The 26,751-nt window shown below is 39.9% G+C and overlaps 1 pseudogene; it reads right to left on the bottom strand.

The window, feature by feature from the left end:
* Positions 1-8: 8 nt before the first annotated feature.
* On the bottom strand, positions 9-25,446 carry LOC130844476 (cGMP-specific 3',5'-cyclic phosphodiesterase-like; annotated as a pseudogene).
* Positions 25,447-26,751: the final 1,305 nt, after the last annotated feature.

The following is a 26,751-nucleotide window of genomic DNA, read 5'->3' on the forward strand; positions in this document are numbered from 1 at the left end:
CATTTGAATCAGGAGAATGAGTAAAGAAGATCTTCATCAACGCAGTGGGCATCACCCAATCCCTTGAGTACCTGAACAGAACAAAAAGGGAGAGGGAGGACGAATTTGCTTTCGGAGCTAAGACATCCATCTTCTCTTGCCCTCCTGCTGTCCATCAGAGCTCTTGGAACTAAAGCTTTTGGACTCAAACCAGAGTTACACAATTGACCCCTCCCTGATTCTTAGGCCTTCAGTTGATTATACCATCAATTTATCTGGTTCTCCAGATTGTGCAGATGGTGGGCAGATTGTGGAACTTCTAGGCCTCCATATCCAAGTGAGCTAATCCCTACAATAAATCACTTATTTATCTCTGGATATCCTACTGGTTCTGTTTCTCTGAAGAACACTGACTAATACACAATTCAATCTAGATATTAGATGATATCTAGTTTTCACATATGAGGATAATGCCAACACATTTATATAGTTGTTCTGATTATTATGTGTTAATATCTTATTATTAATAAACACTGTGCCACATTCAAGAAATTTGCACGAATGATGGGGCTGATGAAGGAGGAGATGATGTGTGACTGAACACCATTGGTATTTGTGGTCTAATTGAAACTCACTGGTCTAAACTGTGGACCTTGTCTTCTATTTTAAACATATGAATGTGTTATTTTATTAATAATAAAATAGTTGAATCCCTAAATTTATATCATTCTGTTACAAAGTTTTAAAAAGCGAATCAAAAGTTGACCATTTCTTACAATTAATCTATCTAGCAGACTATTTTTTTACTCTTAGCTTCAATCTGAGCACTACTTTGTTTCACGGCCACTTCTTGGATTTCTACTGCTACATTATTAATTTTTAAGTGTTCTTTGGTCTCATAAGCTGAAGAAATGTGTCATTTTCACAGACACGTATTTAAAGAAGTAGGACTCAGAAAACATAGAACGTACTTTCATATTCTGACTATTTTCATAAAAGGCTATGAGACAGTATTTTGACTATTCAAATTATGAGTGGGCTAAGTGATGAATTACCCACTAGCCAACTGATTTCCACTGTTAATACCAATGTAAATTATGGCCCAGATCAATCCCACAACTTCTAATGAAATTCCTGGGATGGGAATAACTTCTGCAAGGCCTCTATAAACACAGATCAAGGGTGTCAAGGGTGAAGCAGCAACATGAGAAATCCACAGACTAAGAGGCTTCAGTCTGGGGTCACTGCAAATCAAGGACACTGAGCCTATTTTAGATGGCAGTACAAGAATTAAATCATTACTAACTGCAAAACAAAGATTACACCATCAAAACTCTAAAGATGGTAAACAGATTAAATAACGTGCATATAAGTGAAGAAATTCTCAGGGCTGGAGAAATTTAGGACCATGCAAACAGATGAAGGCTTTCTCAGCAAAGCTGTAGCATATTTATGGTCCTACTGTACTTGGGACTATAGTGCCATTGAAAAGCGGAAACCCAGCTGTCACCTAAGACAGAAAGGGAATTCTGCAAATTTGGCAGCGATCCTTCAGCTGTGTCCTTAATACCCCTCTTGGAGTCTGCTATGCTGTGACATTACTTAACAGAGCTCAAAGAGGTCATGGAGATAGCTCCGTGAAGAATCAAAATTGAAAAGACTGCTGGTATAGAGTGGATTCTGAAAGCTATCTCAGGATTTAGCCAATCTGAACTATCACATCTTTCCCCAGATACCTGCCCTCAGTATTTCTCACCAGTTACTATTACTTATTCACCCAACTTCAAAACCTGAGTCTTCTCCAACTCCTCTTTTCTCCTCACTTCCACCTCCTGTTAGCTGCCAAGTCTAGCAGATTCAGCTTCTTCATCTTTAATCCATTCCCTCCTTTTGGTCTCAAAGGCCAGTGCTCTGGTTCAGGTGCTTACTCCCTCAGACTATTTAACCTGTCCTCCCAGTTTCCAGTATTTTTCCCTCTAATTCATTTTATGGCCACCATAATATTCATCTTTCTAAAGCACAGTCTGAATCATGCCAGTCCCCCTTTCAAACCATCTTTAATTAGTCCTCATGGCTCTGAATCAAATAAATACTCCTCAGCTTGGCATTTAAGACCCCAGTAATCTCCAGTAGCTCCTCAACGTCTATACTATCACCCACACATTTCCTTACAAGCACCACATGGTCCAACTTCCTGTTTCTTCCTCAAACTTCTTTTTGCAACTGGATCTCAATATGCACACGACTCAATCTACTGAAATCTTATCCATCTTCCAGGGTCCATATCAATCATTGCTTCCTCAGAGAAACCTCTCTCCATCTCCCCAATTATATGTGATCTCCTGCTTCCCTGAACCTAACACATTTTCCCTGGATCAATTATGACCTGCTATCTAGTCTACTTATTTATCTCATCTACTATAATTTTCTCCCAATCAATATTTATTAACACTTATCTATGTTCCAGGCACTGTATTAGGCATCAGGAGTACAGGAATGAATAAAACATCTATGACCCCTCAAATTACACAGAGGAGCCTCAAGCTGGTATTATTATGGAATCTTCAAAGTGTACCACATGATAAGTAACTAGCATAATTGTTCTATCATGATGCCAGAACATAATTCATAAACATACTGTCATTCAATTAAGATGATTTGTTTAAAACCTCTAATTCAATTAATAAAAGAATCATTTTAAATGGGAAATTTGAAAAATCATACAGTGTAAACTTTAAGTCCATAATAAAGATCTGTTCATAATGGAAGCAAAAGTGGAAGAAATATCAAATCTTTCCATTGAAATATTGTAGGGCAAAAATGTCCATTTTCTAGAGCTATCCACACATTTATTTGTTTAATGAAACGAAAGAGTGGAAAGAAAGAAACTCAGACTTTGGTGTCAAAGGGACTTCAAATGAATGAATATGATGAATTGAATGAATGAATTTAAAAAGACTATGGGTTTGGTTTTCTGACACTTTTTGGACCTATCATTTTAGAATCTTAGTAAAGTCCCCAGAAGTTCACGTGGAGATAACATAGATAGGGGATATGTATAGTGATCAGGTAAAAAGATGAAAGAATACAACTGTGAGATGAGCTATGTAAAATTATCATTAAGCAGGAAAACAAGACAATATTTCCCTCAGGCCTCTATCCTTGATTCAGCCCCCAGTGAAGAAACTCTGGCATTTAAAAGATGGGGAGGTCCTTACCAGACAGTCCCATTTTTAACAAGTATGCACATTTTTACATCTCAGTTTCAAATATCCCCACAATTCACAGTAGTTGTCCAAGGCCCCACCCACGCTCCACCTCCCACCCCGCCTCTGTTTCTTATTTACCTCATATGCATCTTTGATGTTCAAGGGCTCACCAAGAGCAGCCACATGTCCCACGATGCCTTTGTTCCACTCTAAGCGGATACAGTTATTTGAAGCTTCTTCCAGTGTTGAACCTTCTGCAACATCAAAGAGGCGGCTGATAAGAAACTTGTCGTTGGAGCTGTCCTCACAGACAAGGAACAGGGAATAGCGGTCAGTGGAGATGAGTCCATGGATGTGCAAGAAAATTTTGTGACATAAGGCTGTGACATCCAAGTGACTAGAAATATCTTTCACTAATTCCAAGAGTCTTGAGCACTGGTCCCCTTCATCATTATCAAACCTTGGGGGGGTTAGAGGCATCTGTTCCTTCTTTTCTGAGTCAGAGAGGAAGCTCACAGTTCCCTCAGAATCCTTGACGACAATGGGTCTAAGAGGCCGATCAAATTCGGAGGTGGAGATTTTCCTGGTTGGTGTTCCAGGGACGCTGCTCTCTGCACGGGGACTCTGCTGCGAGGGGCAAGAGCAAGCTTCCGTGTGGCCTCTGACGCCTTCCTTGCACACAGGGATGGTGTGAACTCTCTCAGCAAACCATGCATTGACCATTTCTCTGCAGAACAGAACATGTAGACACAGTAAATGTTTGAGGAATACCCCTTCTTAAATATTGCTACCCCCGAAAGCTTCTAAAAATCCGCTCGTGGTAAACTGATGTGGTAATGATTGATTTGTCATAGAAAATAAAAACAAGATGGTTTATTTAAGACGGTTTTATTTTGAAAAACTCTAGAGGACAATTGCTTCAGTGAACATTTTAATAAAGCCTGACTCCTATAACGTGTATTTTCAGATATCTGATTTATAACACATTGTCAAGTCTGCTCCTCTCAAATCAGTTTGTGTTAAAGTAAAAGACACTAAATGTGACAAGAGTCTTAGGAAAATATAAATATGGAAATTTATCTGCTACTTAAAACATACAACTTTTTCTGAAGTTAAATATTTAAAAATTTTTTAAAATTTATATAAAATTGGCTAGCTAATATGCTTAATTTTAGATAGTTGTTTTAATCTATATCGCTACATATAGATTAGATTTAGAAAGGGAAATGGAAAATATAAACCATTTGATCTGGTATGTGGTAGAAAGATTATAGATTTCCATTAAAATCATCCTAATAAGATTTGTTCAATTAATGGTAAAGATGATCTCTTCTTCTAGAGTATCTACTCCTTGTATAAAGGAGAAAACAAAAAAGGTAGGTAATAACATATAGAAAATTCAGTCCAAGAAAACTTAAGTTATTTATGTTATTAATGTGCCATCCCATGAAAAAAACCCATTTGGGCTAAAGCCTTCACAGCGGGTGATTTTTTTAAACAAATATGCCAGATCATACACATCCAAATGATTGTTGTTCAGGTCAAATAATTCCTCTTGGGAAGCTGCATTCTCATGCCAACTGATGGTGCCATTACTTTAGACATTTTTGGAACTCTTCTTTTGAAACTAACTTCTAAAAATTTTCAAGAGCCACATAAGAATATTAGTTTTTTAAATTAATTTTTTTTGGAGTACAGTTGATTTACAATGTTGTGTGAGTTTCTGCTGTACAGCAAAGTGAATCAGTTATACATATATCCACTCTTTTTTTGATTCTTTCCCCATGTAAGCCATTACAGAGTATTGAGTAGAAAGAATATTTGTTTTATCTTAAAGTTAGATCTTGTTTTTCACTAAGCCTTCCTCTCAAAACAAGCAAGTGAAACCACAAAAACCTAGAGTAAAAGCTAACTTAATGTATATCTTATGCATTAGACTTGACTTTTTCTGAAACTCAAATTCACTTTCAAGAGACAGAAACTTGCTACCACTGAGGATACTTAAAAGAACTGGCCTATAAAAGCAATGCAATCTCCACTTGACAATGACTTACTGATTATCTTCACCAAGGAGCCAGGGTAAAAAAGTTTGACAGTGTATCATTTTGGAGAGTGCAGGGAAACAGGCACTCTCTAATCCTTCTGAATGCAATAGAAATTGATAACACCTCTTCAGAGGGCAAGTAGGCAATAGCTAACAAGTTTTAAAATGCATTTATCCTTTGTTCCACAGATTTTACGCATGTGGGAAAGGAAGTACCAGGGTATTTATTTACTGTGGTACTTTTTGTTATAGCGAAGATAAGAAGCAACCTAATACCACAAACAGAAGCCTGGCAAAAACACATCATGGTGGACTTCCTAGGTGGCGCAGTGGTTAAGAATCCGCCTGACAATGCAGAGGTCACGGGTTCAATCCCAGCTCCAGGAAGATCCCACATGCCACGGAGCAACTAAGCCCGTGTGCCAAAAAAAAAAAAACACATCATGGCACATTTATAAAGGGAGCACTAGGCAGACATTTAAAAATGGTCATAGGTACTGATGTGAATAGTTATCACAATTTATTAAGTGAAAAAAGAAGATCCAGAAGGGAGAAAGAAGAGTTAGCCTTTTTTCTGAGTCTCTACTAAGTCTTTCACTTATAGAATGTTCCCTTAATTATTTTATTTTGAACAGCAACTATTGTTTGGTAAATACTGTACTACCCTGAAATGACACCAGTCTAGAATGAAATGGGTCAAAAAAAAGATAACACAGATATGATCAGGATTACCCCATAATTCCAAGTGTTAGATACAGTTATAAATTTTAAAGTTCTCTTTAAAAAGCAATGTAGGGACTTCCCCCGTGGTCCAGCGGTTAAGACTGCATGCCCTCAAGTGCAGGGGGCACAGGTTTGATCCCTGATTGGGGAACTAAGATCCTGCATGTGATGCAGCATGGGCCAAAATAGTAATAATAATAATAATAACAATTAGTTTTTTAAAAAGCAATGTAGGGCTTCCTGGTGGTGCAGTGGTTAAGAATCCGCCCGCCATTGCACAGCGAAAGAAACCATAAACAGGACTAGAAGACAACCCTCAGAATGGGAGAAAATATTTGCCAATGAAGCAACGGACAAAGGATTAATCTTCAAAATATACAAGCAGCTCATGCAGCTTAATACCAAAAAAGCAAATAACCCAATCCACAAATGCGCAGAAGACCTAAATAGACATTTCTCCAAAGAAGACCTGCAGATGGCCAACAAACACATGAAAAGATGCTCAACATCACTACTCATTAGAGAAATGCAAGTCAAAGCCACAGTGAGGTATCACCTCACACCAATCAGAATGGCCATCATCAAAACAACTAAAAACAATAAATGCTGGAGAGGGTGTGGAGAAAAGGGAACTCTCCTGCACTGCTGGTGGGAATGTAAGTTGGGGTACAGCCACTATGGAAAACAGTTTGGAGGTTCCTTAAAAAACTAAAAATGGAACTAACATATGACCCAGCAATTCCAATACTAGGCATATACCCAAAGCAAACCATAATCCCAAAAGAAACATGTACCATAATGTTCATTGCAGCACTGCTTACAACAGCCAAGACGTGGAAGCAACCCAAATGCCCATCAGCAGATGAATAAAGAAGTTGTGGCACATATATACAATGGAATATTACTCAGCCATAAAAAAGAATGAAATTGAGTTATTTGTAATGAGGTGGATAGACCTAGAGTCGGTCATGCAGAGCGAAGTAAGCCAGAAAGAGAAAAACAAATACTGTATGCTAACTCATATATATGGAATCTAAAAAAAAAAAAAAAATGGTACTGATGAACCCAGTGACAGGGAAAGAATAAAGATGCAGATGTAGAGTATGGACTTGAGCACACAGGGTTGGGGGAGGGGGAAGGAATGGGGAAGCTGGGACGAAGTGAGAGAGTAGCTTTGAAATATATACACAACCAAATGTAAAATATATAGCTCATGAGAAGTTCCTGCATAACGTAAGGAGACAAACTCGATGATGGGTGATGACTTAGAGGGCCGGGATAGGGAGGGTTGGAGGGAGTCACGGGAGGGTGGGGATATGTGTATAAATACAGCTGATTCATTTTGGTGTACCTTAAAAATTGGCACAGCACTGTAAAGCAATTATATTCCAAAAAAGAGCTTAAATATTAAAAAATGACACAAAGATAACTAAAAAATTAAAAAAAAAAAAAAAAAAAAAAGAATCCGCCTGCTAGTGCAGGGAACACAGATGGGTTCAATTCCTGGTCTGGGAAGATCCCACATGCCATGGAGCAACTAAGCCCGTGAACCACAACTACTGAAGCCTATGTACCTAGAGCCCATGCTCTGCAACAAGAGAAGCCACTGTACTGAAAAGCCCAAGCACCACAACGAAGAGTAGCCTCTGCTTTCCGCAACTAGAGAAAGCCCGCACGTAGCAATGAAGACCTAAAGCAGCCAATAAATAAATAAATAAATAAATAAATAAATAGATTTATTTTTAGAAAAGCAATGTAGTAAGTATACTGTACAGATCCCCGGTGTATACCTACAGCACAGAATCTTTTAAAATATAATTGCCTAATGTTTTATAAATTCATGACAAGGCTTAGGACAAAATTTTCAGCAATGAGAACATACGCTAATAATAAAATAATGCTGTATCTCAAAAACTTCGACAGAAATGAGGGGGACATACTTTGGGAAATCCTTGCATTACCTCCAGAATCACAGCAGTAGTGCCAAAGACACTGATGTCAGACATGTATGTGAAAAATGCACAGGAAGCATTTGAATATAAGCTGTTTCATAAAATGTAAGACAGAAAAAAGCAATACATTTAACTTAACGTCTCATGTGATTTAAAAGTGTGTACATGTAACTTAAATTCTCAAATGTATACAAAAATAGGCATTTTAACTATTTCAGCTACAAACCTGAAACACAGCCTCAACTTATTTCTTATCCTCTCATTGAAAAATGGTGATCGACTTTTAAATTTTTTAATCAAGCCACCTACTTGACAACTTCATGTGAACATCTAAACAGACACCTTAAAATCGTGAAATCAGAATTCCTAATGGCCCATCCTTCATCTTGCTTCAACCTCACTCCTTGACAGTTTTCTTCATATTAATAAGTAGCACCATGATCTCCCTAGCTACTCAACCAAACATCTAGGAGTTACTCTGAATTTCTGTTTCTTTCAACTCACACGTCCAATCCAGCAGCCAAGTCTTGTCTACATGACTTTCAAAACCCTATATTCTAGTCTGTTCATTTCTATCTCCTGTACTACCTCCCTGATCCAAGCCCACCACCTCTCACCTGGGACTGTGGCCACAGCCCCTTAACTGGTCTCTCTGATATTATACTAGCCTCCCTTCAATCCATTCTCCACACAGCAGCCAGAGTCATCTTTGAACAAAGAAAACCTTAACATCTTAACTACCCTACTTGGCTTCTCACTGAATTGAGACTAAAACTCAAACTCTTTCTATCCCCTACCATAGCCCCTCTCACCCATGCCGGCCCCTTGATACTCCTCATCACATCAAACTCTAACTGCCCCCAGTCTGGACCACTCTACTCACCTGCACCCGGCTGACTGCAGCTCCTCATCCCCTGCGCAGACAGGTCTTCCCTGATCACTCCACCTCAAGTGGCCTCAACACACTATGTTCTCCCCCCACGCTATCTGAATTCTTACTATCGTCTATTTTTCTGGTTTACCAATCTGTTGGTTTATTGTCTGCCTCCTCCGAGGAGATGTAAATGTCATACTTGTCTGTCTTGTTCACGGCTGCATGTCTGTACTTAGAAAATGCCTTGCACATACTAAGTCCTTGATAACTATTTGTGTGAATGAATAAATAAATGAAGCCTCCTAAATTAACTGCATTAAAAGGGACAACAGTCCTTTGAAAATGTGAATGCTGGTATATTTGTTACAGAAAATCAACATTGTGTTTTAGCTATTAATGTTCATCTTCCTTTGGATGTGAGTCTCATAACTGACCATGGCTAATTTACCCTATAGGATATCCTATAGGGCCTAATATATGTCTTAAACTAAGCCAGTTTCCAAAAATTCTTTGTTAGGTGTTTTGTGTTATATTTGTATTGTGTCACAAGTGTTTTACTTCTAGATATTTTCTTGGAGAGATGAACTCAGTATTAAATGACACAGGAAAAATAGATCTGGTATATTCAGTGACTCAATCAACAATTTTTATTAACTACCAGTCATGGAGGGAAGGGTTTTCTCACGACCACATTATTGATTATCTGAGTCCCTGTAGATATGTCCCTGCGTAGGAAAACATATGTTATCATAACATCAAAACAATCACTTATAAACCAAGCATAAATGAAATTAAATCCTCTCTCCCACCTCTCTCCCTTTAGTCATCCCTTGAGGTTTTGCAGTGCATGACCTATGTGGCTGTATGAAGTGGGCCTTCCTTCCTAAGACTAATATCTATCATCTCCTGTTGATTGTTTTTTAATACTTTAATCTCTGCAAATACAAATCACCTGCAGACTGAAATTTTACACTCTTATGTAAGATATAGAATTTCTAGAAGTAAACCAAGGTGATATTGGAGAACTATTCTAATATTACATAAAGCCACTGATAATTAAGGGTTAAGTCCAATTAAAAAACAGCTAACAACTGGAAAAAAATCAACAAGGATCATGATATAACAAACACGTGAAAAGAGAATTCTATTCAAAGAACTGCATTCTAGATTAAGAAAGGCTGCTGGAAAAACGTCAAATATTAATTTTAAAAAACTATATTTGAGGAAAAAAGACTCTCTTTAGGATCCTGCTGCGAATGCCAAATAAGAAGTAAAGATACTTGTGTTTACGATACAGCCTTGCCAGAAAATTGTTTATTTTAATAGCTTGGAGTTTTCATTATAATCTAAATCTTCTTAAATCTAAAATAAGGTAAATTTACTCTTATAACCCGCGGTTCCATTTTTCAAGATAAAGTTCCAATCAAAGCCTTTTCACTGATATTTTCCCATTTTAATTGGATTCACTTCTGTGTCCTTTTTTTTCTAGAATAAATTATTCTCATGAAGGTCCTTGAGTGTGTCAGGCACTAAGGATACAGGAGTGAGCAAGCCCAGACCTCTCCTCCCCAAACTGAAGCTTATATTGTGTCCAGCAGCTAATTTACACACACACTGAATTTGCTGTCATATGAAGTTATATGTAACTGCATATGAATGAAAAAAGATGGAAAGATGAACATGTCAAATATGAGGGTAATATACCAGATGGGATTCAAGAAACCTGGTTGGTAGCTCTGATGGGGCAAATCACTTCTTTGGCCTGAGATAGGATCTCTGTTTTCCCTTCTTTCTCTTCCTTGAGTCTCTGAGATTTTGAAAAGTATTTACATTAGTGATATTGGAAGGGAAAAAAAAGCACCATTTTATTTAAACCTCGTGAAGCAGGCATGCACAATCCCAGTTTCTAAATTATGAAGCTAAATTAAATGGCTGAACCAAAGACATTCTGCAAGCTGGTAACAAAACCTGGAATCAAATCTGGGTCTCCTAATCCAAGTCTTACGGCCTATAAGAACCTAAAAGTTCCCAGAACATCAATGTTTGTCACGAAGACACTTCATAATGTCTAGCTGCATCTGAAAGAGTCAAAGATCAAATTTAAACACACAAGGCATAGAGAAAATAAAATCACCTATAATACACATCCTCTAACTAAATTCTTTCCATCCAGATCATAAAAGGACAGCACACTTAACCACTGAGGTAAAAACACTGCCTCAAGGGATTCAGAGAACAAAGATTCTTAAGGATAGTGTCCTGAAAAAAAATCTGACTGAATCCCATGCCTGTGTTTCTCTGAAAGCATAAAATGTTTTACAAACCAAAAATGATTCACTGAAAAGAATATATAATAAATGTATTCAAGAGAAGAATAATTCTCAGGGCTGCTAGATTTAGCAAATAAAAATCCTGGATAATCCAGTTAAAACTCAGTTTCAGGTAAACAATGAATAATTTTTTAATATAAGCAGTATCTAAAATTCAAATTTTACTGGGTGTCCTATATTTTAGCTGGCCACACTAGTCACTCGATATTCTATTTTTCCCAAGTGAAACTGTTGGCAGGTAGACAACAAAGAAAAAAGCAGGTTCTATGCAGCATGCTAATGAGCTCCAGGCTATCAAATCACTAATATTAATTTTATCATTGAAAGAGCACAAAGGATCCTGTGTAAGATAACTGAACCTTTTGAAAGCTCTTGGATTAATAATTTGTGGCATAAAAGTCTTCCTTAAATCAAGCTTTTTCATTTTACTGTCCAAACTATACCATATATTTAATAGAGAAAAAACAAACTGCAATCTACTTATAAAAGGGAGGCTAAGTGCTAAAAACTCTTGGGACTTACAACCACACCCCGAGAAGCTGTGTTTTTCAGCCATAAATCCTAAATTCCAATCTGTATCTTAGCTTTTGCTACCAATGGGATTTGTGACCAGTGGCAAACAATTTTCTTCTTCTGAGTTTCGATTTCATCCTCTGTATAATAGGGGAAATACTGCCTATTCTAACTTCTTCATGAAGCGCAAGGTGCTGACTTTCTTCAGCAGAGTATGAAGTCAAGAATACCAAACTGGCCATCAGGAGAGAACTCTAGTTCCAACTATAAGAATACACAGACCTGAGGCTGAACCAATCACAACTTCTCTGGAGTTCATTTTCTCCAGAGTACAAGTTCTTCATTGTACACACGGTCAGCCATATGAACAGGTCATGAAGCCTGCTTACATGATGAACGGGCCAGTAGGTGATGATGATTAGGTTGGTCAACTCTTGTCATCTCCTTTTGCCCCTCAGCTTCCTCATTTTTAAACAGGCAAAAGACTTCTTCCTCCTTCACTCACCGCACAGGGTTGGTGTGCGCGTCAAGTTAGAAAACGCACGTGGAAGCATTTCAAAATCTCTTCCATATATTGAAGATGTTGCTATCTCCTAGACCCTTAGGATTCATTCCAGTGGAGACGTAGGGCTGGGGTAAGGAGCCATGGCTGTTCACTCCCTCCTCAAGTCCAGCCAAGAGAATCAGAGAAAGTGAGGGAGAAAAAGGTTGTATTCCTGGTGGTACAGGCCCACAGGCTGAGTGGGCCTAAGAGGGTTTGGAAACAGGCTGACTACCTGCACCCTGAGCATCCAGAGTACTTGTCCAAAGCAGATACTGCAGATTGTCACTCATTATAGAATCCCACTGAGTTCTCCCTCTAAAAAGAAGAGTTACATCATAACTCTACATAAGTTACATCCTAGCCATTTGAACGAAAAGAACAAAATGGATGCACGTTCCACAAAGGTATTCTACCCTCTCCTACAAGCACTGATAACTTAGTGACTCTGCTTTCAGGTATCAGCAAGTCCTTGCTAACTGCCCTGCAATCGAAAGCAGAACAGACCTCTTGAAGTCTTTGAGTTGATTTAACTTTTACAAGGCTGTTAATGAAAGACAACAGGCCCTGGTTAATGAAGGACAACAGGCCCTGGACCCTTGAAAAAAACCCACAGCCAAGGGAAATGCAATAAAAATTAACGCCAAGAATTTATAATCGATGACAAGATCCTGATGTTTAACACCCCATCTAAGTCATTCCTTCTCTCCTCACCGAAATCTGTTTTATTATTCTCCAGTCACTTATTTCCTTCCACATTTTATTACACACAAAATTTCTCACCTCATAAATGAGTTGCGTTATACACCTTTTTAAAATGGGTAAATTCGACGTAGTTTTGTTTTTAAACTTCTACAATATGTCTTAAAATAACTGGAGAAACCCTGGAGGGTGCCAAAATCAATGTTGGGAGTTACTTCACTCAGGTAACATGAATGTGAATACCATCTGTGCTTTCAAACTTACAGGTACCAGAGATGCTGCTCAGGGCTCACTAAGGGATCCTTTCCCTTCCTGAGCAAGTAAAGAACCCAAAAGATTGAAATTAATTAGAGAGCCGGAAATACAGCCACTGGAAGCTGATCAAAACGTGCCATGAGTTATCATAAATGTGACTTGGATTTTAAACCCCGAATCTCTTAAAACAATGAATCCAATCAGAAGTCTACTATCTTAGTATTCTACTTTACTGAAGACGCTTGCAGCTCAAGAGTCCCACCCGTGCAATGATGATTTAATACAAAAATCAGTGTCATGAGGAATAACGTTTAACATATTTTGATTTCAGGAGGCTTCTGTAAAGCCCCAACGGCACTGCATCCTTCAAGACAATGTTCATTGTGGCTGGAGCACCCTACAAAACTAAATGAGTTCATGCACTCAAAAGGCCAGGCGGCCAGGTTCTAGCAGCTGCTGCAGGAAAAGGCTGAGCTTGACATTTCCAGTGTCGGGCATTTGGGATCTTTGGTAATACACAGAGAAATGGAAAGAATAAATTCATTCGTGAATGATAAGAAAAAAGCATGGAAGAAATTCTGGGGGGTAGAAAGCCTAGGAGGTGAATTGTCATTTTTTACAACGGTTGTAACAAAGAGTTATCTCATCAAAATTACACACATGGTAGAAACAAAGTGCTACATATTTCATTCCTACACATCCTGGGTGCTCATATTTTTAAAGAAGATGAAAAGTGTATCATTCTTAAAATGATAGATTCAATTAAGTTAATGATTAAATTTAATGGTACCAAGCTAAGAATATCTTCTTACGGGATATTTAAATAGGTTTAAGTTTTAGATATGAGCTATGCTTCATCTCATATTCTACAAAAATTTTATAAACTGATTAGTAATATCCATTGAAAAAAATGGAATGTCACCAGATGATGGCACATACTCTGTTACGAATGACAACTTCCCCCCTTTTGCAATTTCTAATTTTCACTCAATATTATTACCTATCACAGGGAGGAAAACTACAGTTTATAATTTGTGTTCTAGAAATTTCCCACTAATCTAAACAAGTCATAGCTTCTTCCAAATGCTTACTATCTAGAAGTATTAAATAGAATATGCAAAACTTACTGCATAGTGGGATGCAAATTCTCACATACCATTTCAAACACGGTTAGCAAAAGGGAGACACACACACACACACACAAACACACATGCACTCGCAACTGTGTACAAAGGGGCTCCACGAAGCAATAACTTTTACTGTGCTCACTCATCTTAAAAAGACAGAAATACCTTAAAGTACATATTCAGTATTCCAGATGCCTTGAAAGGGAAAAATAATTTAAATACTTTGTCTAGGTTTTATAGACTATTTCCTGGCATCTAGAAAAGTAAGGAAAAGAAAAATTTACAAAGCAGTGTAAAATTCTGATGTAAACATAATTCTCACGGGTTAAAAATATAATTAGATGAAATCTACTTGTAGAGCAACTAGTTTAATGTGTTTCGTACTCTTGCCTAAAATAATGTATCAGAGGATAAAAATTCTTTGAAAATATACTGTACTTAGGGTATTTGTGTTCTAATACTAAAAATACGATGGTAACAGTCTAGTACCCAAGTTTTCAGCCATTCTATTTTAAAATGTCATTGGCGAGGTCCCACTTTTCATACTCTAAAATTATATATGGAAACGAAACCCACTTGGGCAAAGTCTTTAGGCACCTCATTTAGTAACGTGCTTGCACATTAAGAGGCCCTAGGAGAAACTTTAGCCTCTTCCTGAGTTAAATTCCTCACGACATTAAATCTATGAGTCTTTGCTTTGCTTCTGTTAATATTGAATATTGAACTTCAGTAGAGATTGGTGGGTAAGGGCTCTTGGTGGGACAGACTGAGGCTTCAACCCCAGAGCTGCTTCTGAGATAAGACCTCAGGTGCATTATTCACTCTCTATAAAATAGAGATAATGGCATTAACCCTCATAGCGTTCTTCAGAAAATTAAGGGAAATGATGCCTATAAAGTAATAGCATAGAGTCTAGTACACAGTGTTTAATATGTGGTCATTACTGTTTTTAAGTTAACTGAATTTTTTTTTTCTGGCCACGCCATGCAGCCTGTGGGATCTTAGTTCCCTGACCAAGGATCGAACCCGGGCCATTGGCACTGAAAGCACTGAGTCCTAAACACTGGACCACCAGGAAATTCCCAAGTTAATCGAACATTAACTGAAATATATTTTCAAAATTTATTTTGTAAAAATAAAAATAATTTATTCATGGGTTTCTACAGAATAATGAGATGTTACCCATTTGTTTCTTTTTAAGCTCCTAGTTTAAAAGCACTAATTTCTCTATAGAAACACTTGTGCAAAAAAAAAAACTTGTTTCAATGTTGGTATTTTCTCAAATTAGAACTGAAAAAACATAGACTCCCTAGACCAATAACTACACTTACATATGACATAATTTCCTGAATAATGCACAAAGATTAAGAGCTGAACAGTGTTGTGTTTTGTTTCTTGAGAAAAATCAGTCTTTCTATTACTACTCAGAATTTAATTTTTAAAAATAAGTTATAGAATTTCGGTGATGAGTTTTTCAAAACATCACAGATATAATAAAACTGTTTGACAACAAATGTGATAAAATATACAACTAATTACTTATGATAAAAACCATAGCAATATTTCATAACAACCATACCTCTAAACTGGAGAATGGTTTTAAATATCAACACTTGATAAAAACAATGCTTTAACACTCTGCTACAGGAGATTTGGGGATTAAAATTGGTCCACTTTAGTTCCCACCCAAGGGGGCTTACTTGGGGGAATTCTATAGGTAGGCTGATATCTGGGCCTCAAGGATGTTACCCTTGAGTAACATTACAGAGATTTGCAGGGTGCCTCAAACAAAACAAAGGAAACAGTTACAGGCCCTGAATGATCCACAAACACAGTGCACAATCATGTTTTTAAGTCTGCTATTAAAACATGACCCCTTTCTCTTTCTCTCCAGTGCCTTTTTCCATCACTGATGGGAATTAACCACTTAAAACCAGAATTACAAAGAGTACACTAATTTCCTGTCTAAAAAGGGATGGTTGATAACATAGGGAAATGTGATAAAATTATCTGTAGGAAAAACATAAAAATAACTCACATAAAATATAATGTTAGATATTTCTTCTGCTCTCGGATCCTAATTTTACACAGTTTTAGTTGTGTTGTTTGCATAATTGACCTAGATCCACCACTCATACTTGGAAAATACTTAAAGAAGGAAACGATTCAATCTGAGAAGTTGATATTCTGCTCTCCTGGTGAGAATCAAGAATGCTTAGAGCTGAAAGAGATTGTTAAACTCATTTATGAATTTCTCTGCTTTGATGTCTCACCCCCTCCTATCTCTCATTTTAAAGCCAAGATTTATTAACCTGGGCCAGTCACAAAGCTGGGAACACAGGCAGGAGGTCTGGACTCCCATTTCAATTCCCTTTCCAGTACCTTACACAATCCACAAAAGGTTCTGTTCCAACCATTAATAAAAACTCATCTAAAAAATGAGAAGGACACAGTCTATTAAGTCCCTGTTCTGTTGCTCTAATTCCCACTTATCAGAATAAGGGGGTGACTCTCAAAGTTTGCAATTATAATTAAGGCACTGATGATTCTCAGTAAAATAAATAGTAACCTACTGAAAATCAGTCTAAAAAAGATAAGGAAATATGTATTAGTTCCTTTAAATTCCTTAAGAACACTAGAAGTCAATGCTATTATTCCCATTTTGCAGAGAAAGCAAATAAAGTACCTAAAGGTACTTTTAAGAAAGCAGTAGTTCTGGGGTTGAAGCTTAAATCTATCTTATCTGGGGCCCTTAACCACCATAAATAGAAGTAAATTTTAAAGGGTTCAGAACAGTGGCTCCTAACCAAGTAGTGGTGCCAGCCTTTGGGGGTCATGTGGAAATGTGTGCCACAATAATCGGGGTGCTCCTGACATTTAGTTTCTGGGGCCCAGGGATGTTAAACATCCTGCAACACGCTGAACAGTTTCTCACAACAACAAAAAGTATCACTACCGAATGCCAAACAGCATCCCCTTTAAGAAGCAATGGTTTACTACAATGAAAAAGAATCTGAAAAAGATGAATCACTTCGCTGTAAACCTGAAACTAACACAACACTGTAAATCAACTATACTTCAATTAAAAAAAAAAAAGGAAAGAAAGAAAAGCAATGGTTTGGATGAATAAAAGATTAACATACTATAACAGGGTATTAAATGAAACAGGGGCGATCTGGGACACCTCCAAGTGATTCCTCCAATAATCTCTACTCTGATGTTACAGTGAGTAGTTCCTTTGCTTCTGGCATGGTTTAGAAACAAATGCTGCCTAAAGTTATTTGATGTTCCCAAGTGTTCTCCAGCTATGAAAACATCTGAGACGCTTACTGGGACCAAATATAAATAAAATGCACAACTGCTTCATATTTTTACATTCAAATTTGACCAAGAGTTGGAAGAGACATGTTTTATAATTTTCCATGCATTCACAATCACATATATGAAAAATGTTCTTTCATGGAAAACCTGCTTACATCTGAAAGAAAACCTAATAAGCAAAATCTATACTGTAAATATGTAAACCGATTTGTTTTGCAGCTTAGATATGGGAAAGACTGGACTAGATTGGCATGTCTCAATCTAAGGTACGAGAAGCCGGGACAGTCCAAAGCAAGTATGTTTTGAAGATCTGTAGTTTTTCTATGGAAATGCTTCAGTTTTGCGTTTTCACACTAATGACAATTAAAACCTAAAAAAAAAAAAAGTAAAAGACATATACTTTAAATGATTGGGATGACCACCTTATAACCAAATACTATCCTGCAATTTTAGCAGTCAAGTTTATATTTCTGTTTACAATCACATTGCAGCCCAATGGTTCTGGGGTAAAGAGAAAAAAAAGTAGATTTAATATGCAAATATGCTTTCAAGCCAAATAAAACCCCAAAGCTGGTGTACTGTGCTATGGGACTAAAAGCTTCACGACTGTTAAGAGGGCCCCATTGGGAGAAACAATCATCAGGAGGCAACTGCAGCCAAGGCAAGCGGACCTCACCAGACCCCCGCAGGGGAATCAGGGCCACAGTCACCCTTACCAGGATGATTTAATGAAGCCTGTCAATTTACATTTGGCTAGAGTTTTATCATTTAATTCATAATTAACTTATACACTTTTTTTGGTATTAGTTGTATAATTGCTATAACTAGGATTAACTTATACCTACTCTTAAGAATTCCACATTTAACTAACATTAAAATAAGAGAAAGTCAGTACTAGGTATGGCAGATCTCTGGAACCTCTGGAGGTGCTGACATCACTTTCTTTTGGGAACTTCTCCTCCCCCACTGACGTATCACACTATGGGCGACCTGCCCCAGCAAAGTAGTGAGACACCCCTGTTCTTCCCGACACAATGACAGGTCCAGAGCAGGCAAGTCATGCAAGCAAGGCCAAGTAATCTTGAGATGACTGATATGGATAAGAAGGTACTTCTCAAACATCAGAAGTTTAAGACCCACATAAACTTGCCAAGGAGAAACTTTTCCAGTGCACAAAGAAAGCCTGCCTGAGAATAAAGCCAAAGCTGCATAGGGCCAAAGGGATGGAGGGAAGCAGGGATGGAGGGAGGGAGGGAGGGAAGGAGAGAAGGAATGATTGGAAGATTGATTAGACAGATATACAGACAAAAAGAATGTTGACAAGATTATTTCATCAGGTGAATTTCACACCCAAACCAAACTCCAGGAATGTCAATTGTCAGTTAATTTTGTATGAGTTTAAGATGAGTTTCTGTCACTTGTGACCAAAAGCTTTTTAACAAAGATACTGGGGATCAATAAGAATGTCTTTCTTACAAGGTAAACATTACTTAAATTTGAGAAACACTGGACATGATCTCCTCTAACTCTACAGTTCAAAGATCCTGTGTGTTTTAATTATTTCATCAGCTTAAAAAATCAAGGTTTTTTCTCTTCTTATAACCTCAGTATCCTTATTCAACAGAAAGTAGAAATGATGACTTTTTAAAAAATAATTATTACCAGGGATATGAGATCAGATAGGGATCTTTTCTTTCTCAAGTTTAGATATAATAAAATTATCCCGAGAAGACAATTTGCAAAAAGTTAATTTTACTTTACAATTCAGAAATAAGGGAAAGGTCTCAAAGAATACAGAAGCTAACAATGGCACCTAAGACTTTAAAAAGCATGTTCACTACAAACTACAAATGGGGTATGTGTATATATACATCTATGTATACATCCATATACAGAAGGCTTTTTATAAAGCTTTTTAGACTATTCATCAGGATGATTCTTATGAACTTAACACTTAGTTTACCTTACCTGCCTTAAATATTTAGTTGGCAATAAGTAGAAATTCCTACCAGTTAGAGAAAATGAATAAAGCACTCACACCATGAAAAAAAATATGATTCAAAATAAAGTGAGAATACCAAGTCAGTAAATAAGATTACAGAGCTAAATATCAAACGAATGACTCATGTGGAAAGAGTTTCTTCAATTTTTATTCTTAGGTTGTAATTCATAGGCACTTTTTCTTTTTTTTTTTACTGAGAATCTGATTTAACAGATATTTCCAAGGCCACATCAATCAGCTGTAACATTGATCAACTGAATCAACATCTGTCCAGCTAAAGTAATCTCATAGGAAGTCCTGCAAAGTCAGTAGCTAGTGTGCAGTCTAAATTCAAAAATTAGTCATTTTTCAACCGTCCACTATCAATCAACTCAGTGATTTATTTAATTGCCCTGAAGCCCTTACCAAAGCAAGAGTTTTTATCCTACAATTAGCCCTGAGAACAAAGAAAAAATCTAACTTAACGCAACAGTTAGGGGTTTAATAAATTGTTAGTTTGAAAAATGTTTGAGGGACAAACTAATAAATACCAAGCAGTTTTTTTAAAGACTTTTCTCGTACGAAAGAACTCTTTCCCAAGCATTATTAAAAAGTATTAGGAAGTTCAAGCATGTTTAAGTTATTTGGTGTTTTCAAATCTAGAAGAAGGGAAGCATGCATCTTAGTAAGACATACTCTCTGTAATCAGATAAGGGTGAAGGTACAAACTTTACCCATATAACTTGAAAGCATTTTCATATATTTTAAAAGAAATCGTATCAGAAACCAGACTCAAGTCATTTCTTCAGGTGGAACTATTTAGAAAGGAAATTTGGTTGCACAACATAATCAAAATGCTAAAAACTGCTCATCTTTAGGTACTGAAAACAATATTAAGAAAATACTGGCCATCTCTATAGATCTTCAGATCAAAAACAAAAAAAAGCTACTGAATTGTACTACAAGCCTATTTAAGTGTTACACTAAGCAAATAGATTTGAATGACTAATTGCCACTGATTAGTTCTGCCACAGTTTTAGGAATCATGATCTTGTATTGGGGGCTTTCAAAATGGAACTGAATATGAAACCCTGAGAACACTGGTGATAGAAGAGCAATGAGAAACATTTCAGGGGCTCCTATGGATTCTTCCAGATTCAATCCTATGCAAATTCAATCCACATGAGTACTTTTAGGGCACTAAAAGGTGTCTTAGAGCTGGCTATAAGGACCCTGGTCATAAGCAATACACGGATAAAAGGACATTATTACACCAGAATTACCATAATGAAAATAGAAATAATATCAAAGCCAGACTGAGTCAATGCCCACAGGACTTTATTATCTTCAGTATTAGTGACTGCTTAACAAAATATGCTTAGCAACTCGTTTGAAAATTGTGAAAAGTGTATATTCCTATATGATCACAGAAACAATCATTTTTAAGATCGAATAGCAAGATTTATTTTACACCCATCATCTGACTTTAAGATAAATATCATGCAAATAAAAGGTTATAGCTTTTAGAGACACACACACAGAGAGAGACAGACACAGGAAGGAAGGAAGGAAGGAAGGAAGAAAGAGAAAGAGAGAGAGAAGGAGAGAGAGAGAGGAAGAGAGAGAGAAAGAGAGAAAGGAAGGAAGGAAGGAAGAGAAAGAAAAAGAAAGAAAGAAAAAAAGAAAGAAAGAGATAAAGGAAGGAAGGAAGAAAAAGAGAAAGAGAAAGAAAGAAAGAAAGAAAGAAAGAAAGAAAGAAAGAAAGAAAGAAAGAAAGAAAGAAAGAAAGGAAGAAAGAAAGAAAGAAAAAAAGAAAAAGAAAGAAAGAGAAAAAGAAAATCCCAAACACAGGACCTGAAACATCAACTAATTCACCACAGCTTTGCAATGTCAAATAAAAAGTCTATCATAGAAAACTACATGGGAGTGTAAAACTTCTGTTTCTGGACTTTGATCCAAGTAGTCATAAAAAGTTGTCCTCACTTAATATCTCCTATTTCCAGTACATGCCAAATATTCTCAAGCTTTTGCCTAGTGCAAAACAAAGCAATAAAAGTCAATCATATTACCCCTACAATACTAAAGGATCAAAAACATCGCCCACAATCACAGAGCTGATTAGTAACTAATGAAAGATAAATTATTCTAATATGCTGTCAAGAATAACAACAGCTGTTAAAGTGGCATTAGCACCAAAAAGGCTCCATCTGTGAATGTACAAGCATTAAAGCCCTTAATGAACACAGCATCCCAAACCTGCAGGACTGCAAAGTTTTCTATAATAGCGAGGGTGGAAGTTTTCCATAGGTTTTAGTTACTAGTCTCAAGTTAATTTTTATGCCAATAGATTATATTATGAAATGTTCAACTGACACTCTCAAAATTCACTGAAACAGGTTTTGATTGCTAAAAAGCATCTATTTGTGTGCTACAAGCTATAGCTTTTAAGGAAAGATAATTATAGGAAATAATGTAAAATATAGCAGCGATAATTGCTTTCAAGGTCAACCAAAATTCACAGGTGTTTACATGAGAGTTAAGGAGGGCCAGAACCTTCCTTCTATTCAATGACTTACTATTGAGTGCAGACCATTCCGTTTGGGGAGAGAACAGAGAAGCATGCATGAATGTCAAACAACAATTAAATCAAATAAGGTAGAAATAATTCTACCAACCAGCCTGTTTACAGGCACAGGTGGCCATTCTAAGTGAATGCAAATTTATTTTAAATCTTAAAACACACCAAATGCCTCTACAGAACTATTCTCTTTCAAGGCTTTCCCAAATCACATACAGTGTTCATTTTATACATAGTCTAACAAAAGGGGAAAAAGCAAAGTAATGTGAGCTTTTCGTTAAAAACCAAAAATCACAACAAAAAACAGCTGTGAACAAAGTGTCTCCAATAAGCTTTTACCACAACCATGTGAATCACACTGTGTTCAGCAGGTTGGCATTTTTATAATTTGCTAATGTTCAACCTCTCATTCTGTGTCTCCAGGTCATGCCATCAAATAGAAGCCCAAACTGGAGTACTGTTCCGTGAAAAATCTCTGGCTACAGACAAGACAGATTATATTCTTCACACTGACTACTTTCAGCGCTTTATCTATAACTCCTAAAATTGAGGGCCTACACTACTCTTGATTATCTTACACTTTCGTTTTTCAACTTGAACTCAACATAAACTCTTCTCCCAAGATTACATACACACACATATATATACCACAGAAAGCGTTTCAGCGTATTGTCCACATCAACTATGATATAAAAACCCTAACTGAAGAGAAAACCTTTAACAAAGTCTCAGATGATCTACATTTTACGCTAAGCAGTGTAATTTTGAGAACTGGGATTTTAATCCTATGCTATTTGGGAGAAAAAAGTAATGTAAAAAGAAATGTAACAACTCATTCAATTTATTTTCCGGAAAAAAAACAACAAAAAAAAAAACCAAAAAAAAACGTTACTCTCAAACTTTTGGCGGGCTCTCAAAGTGAAGTGTTGTTATGTATGAGTTAAAAGCTACCACCAAACAATCCCAAGTTTATGTCTTTAAAGGGAGAGGGGAGAAAAAAAGAAAAAGGACATTTACGCTGAGTTTAAAATAAATAATTTTGTTCTTTCTTAATAATCTGCCTAAAGAACATCCCTCTACACATTTAAAATATCAGCCCCGTTCTCCTGCCCACTCCGCATTATACTATGCGCTATAATTCATTAAGGGCGGAAGGGTGGAAGTATGCAAGGGTGAAAGGAAAACGGGGACAGATGGCCTCGGAGGAGGAGACCTCTCAAAACTGCTGGCTCCCAGCAATCGATAATTCCAGACCTAGATGGTCTTAGTGCCTCACCCCAAACCCGCAGAAAAGTGCCCTTCGAAAGGGAACCACTTTCCATTCAGGATTTATCCCCTGGGTCGCTCCAGATTTAGTATTTTGATAGAAGGCGAAAGCGGGAAGAGCATTTTAAAAGGAAGGCTGAGTAATTAAACAGAGGAGATAAGATCTGTCCCGAAGCCATCGCCTCTGTTAAAACCCCCCAAAAGTGATCAAATCGACACCCACTGAACATTCGTTAGGGGCAACGGAGTTAAAAAGCGTCCCATCTAAGACCTCAGAGTATTACATCTGCAGGAAGGTAGAGGAAGACAGAAATGTCACAGAGCACATTTTCAACGAAGCATCGCCCCGCCGGTGTGACCTGGGTGCAAGCACCCTGCACCCGGCCCCCACCGCGCCCCCGGGGAAAGTGGGGAAAGAGGGGGAGGATGCTTAAGGAAGTACCTTGTTTTGTCTCCAAAAGGCAACATAGCAAACCTGGCGAGTTGGAGATGCAGATGAGGCGGCGTCGGCGGACCCTGGACTCGAGGAGGCGCCGTGGGGGTGGGGGCTGGGGGCCGACGACGTGCCCAGGTGAGGCCAGCGACTCCAAGCCGGCTCCCCTACCGCCCGCGCCGTCGCGCCGCCGCCCGCCGCCCGCCGCCGCCCGCTCGCCCCGCGCTGCGCCGCCCCCTGGCGGGGAGCGCCCGGCCGAGTCGCGGCGGTGCACCGGCGGGTGGGAGCCCAGCGTCCAGCCCCAGCCGGCCCCTTCACCATCACCGCCCCGCTCGCGTCTCCCTCCCGGAGAGGCGGCCAGCGCCAGCTGCCCGAGGGCCGCTGCCGGGAGCCAGCGACGCCGAGATCCCGGCCCCTCCTTCAAAGGGGTGCGTCTGGAGTCAGCCCCACGCCGCGCGCAGCGGCCGGCCGGGCTTCGCACCAACTCCCCCGGCTTCGGGGCACCCGGCCGCCAGGCACTCTGCGTTTCGCCCTCCTAGCCCCTCGGCTTCAGCCGCGATTCCTCTCCAAGTCTCCCGCGAGCGTTTCCCACGCGCGCCCCGACTGCCCGCTGAGCAGCCGCCTCCCGAAGGATAGTCTCTCTCTCCTCCCCGCCCTCCGCAGCAGCCGCCCTGGCGCTTGGCTCCGGACCAGGAAGAGCTGGCCTTTGGGGTTGTCCCGGGCCGCGGGACTTGTCACCCCACCCCCCTCCAGGGTCCGCTCCCCGCCGCGCCTCCGCGCCGCCCTTTGTGTGCGCGCCGCGAACCCCTCCACGGAGCCCGTTCGGCGGCGCCGCCTTGCGCGCAAAAGCGGCCGAGAGGAGGAGCGCGGGACAACCAGGGGACTGGAAGGGGGCAAAAAAACGACAGCACTCACTCTGGGAAGGTTCCGGCATGTTGCTGCCCTTGGGGCTTCTTCGTGGTCTCGTGCCCTACCCGGGCTTCCCCGCCCCGCCAGGGCCGGGGCGAAGGGGGACGGGGGAGGAGCGGAGCCACAGGGACCGCATTGGAAATGGTGCTTCCGGAGCGGCAGGGAAGGGGCTCAAAAACTGTTTTTGGTTTCGCTAAGGAGATTTAGGGGAACCAGGAGGCTAGAGAAGGGCTAGAGGAAGGCCCGTGAGCGCAGGCATAGGAAAATAATCTTGCTCCCAGGGAATACCAGGGCTGCCAGCGTGTTGGGGGGAGGGAGGGAGGGAGAGGGGGGTCCGGCACGTTCATTTTTGGATTTGAACTTTGTGCAAGTTGGATCGAATCCGACGCTTGGGGTTTTCGGCTGTACTCGCCTTAAAGTCGAGGTCTCTACACCGTAACAGGATCACGGCCCTACTTCAAAGGCAAAGGGCCTGAGAGTGGAGACTGTTTAATGGTTAACGAAGGGGAAAATTCAATAAGGGACAGAGATCAGCCCCAGGTTACGCTCCATGCCCCGGCCGGGTCTTCCACGGGTCCTCTTCTTACCTGGTGCCTTTCCTAACAAAGTAAGAGAAGGTAAAGTCCCAGTGATCGTCCAGCCACGCTTCGACCGATTCCTGGTCCTACTGCTGCTGCGGCCGCGCGGAGCCGGGGCCGACCCACTCCATGATCAGCGCGGCGCGTCTCTGCGGCTCCCCCGTGCAGGTTTTCCACCCCAGCTGGGGTCCCTCCCTCGGAGGAGCTGGACTCGGCCTCGAGACTCTCCCCCTTCGCCCCGCTCCAGTCCGGCCGGCTTTCGGCGGCGCTGCTCAGACACCGGGCCAGCCTCCTGCCGCGCCCCGCCTCTCCCGGTCCTCACCGCTCCCAGGTGTGGCGGGCGGGGCGGGGTGCCGCAGCCCCGCGCTCTCCCTGGGGTCTGGCTGAGACTGGCTCTCGCAGGCTCTCGAGTCCCCAGATTCCGAGGCGCGCGCGGCGGCGACTGGCGAGCTCTGCGGGAGCCTAGTGGCCAGGACTAGAAGGCAGCCACGCGGCCGCTGGGGTGCGCTGTGTGCCGGCCGGCTCCGGACGAGCGCGCAAAGGTGACTGTGGGTGTGTGTGTTCGCTGAGCGTCCCACTCCAGGACAGGGAAGGGCGCGCTGTGGAGACCCATCCCAAGCCCAGAGAGCGGCAGCCGGGGGAAGTTTCTCCCGAAAGTGAGAGGTGCTGGTAGCCCGGGCCAGGGAGAACAATGACTGTCCCGCCTCGCTTTCTCCCAGCCCAGCGCGTGGGTTCGGGAGGAGCGGGGACCACCTCCTTCGGAGCTCAGCCAGCGCAGTGGCTCAGAGCGCGCCAGCCAAGCACCACGCCTCGGTGAGGAGAGTTGGGGCGTGTGTCACCGAAATAGATTTGCGGGTCCTGGTGGGTAACTTCCAACAAAGCCATTCCCGCGATGTAATGTTAATAATAACAATCATGATTATAAATTATGTGCCTTCGCATCAAAGGCTTAATTTGCATTAAGCCCCCTTTCTTGACTGGAAAAAGAAAAAAGTAAATTGAGATACAATAATCACGATGGTTTCTGTATGAAGTCAGAAAACAAGGGCATCTCCGTAGCATTAGGTGAACTTGAAGGTACGGGAACTACCCAGGTACAGTGCAGAACAGCCAGTTAGCCCAATTTTAAATTAATTCATCATCTGTACTCAACTGGAATTAACACACACACACACACACACACACACACACACCACGGAAAAAAGTATCTGTTTAAAAGGGCTCAGCCTTCCTACCCGGTTTTGTCCTATCCCTATTACGCTTTACAAAAAAGAATTGGTGTCTTCCTTTGCTTTATCCTTATCCCTGTCTCCCTGCAGTTTTCATACGGTATTTTGCAATGACCTAATTTTTTTGGCAGAATTAAACTGGAGCTGTGTGTTTCACAACGTGTGAACGACACCATTAGCAGTGATATCCTAAATGTGATTTAGCTG

Source organism: Hippopotamus amphibius, chromosome 2, assembly GCF_030028045.1.
Source record: "Hippopotamus amphibius kiboko isolate mHipAmp2 chromosome 2, mHipAmp2.hap2, whole genome shotgun sequence".
In the NCBI taxonomy this organism is placed as follows: Eukaryota; Metazoa; Chordata; class Mammalia; order Artiodactyla; family Hippopotamidae; genus Hippopotamus; species Hippopotamus amphibius.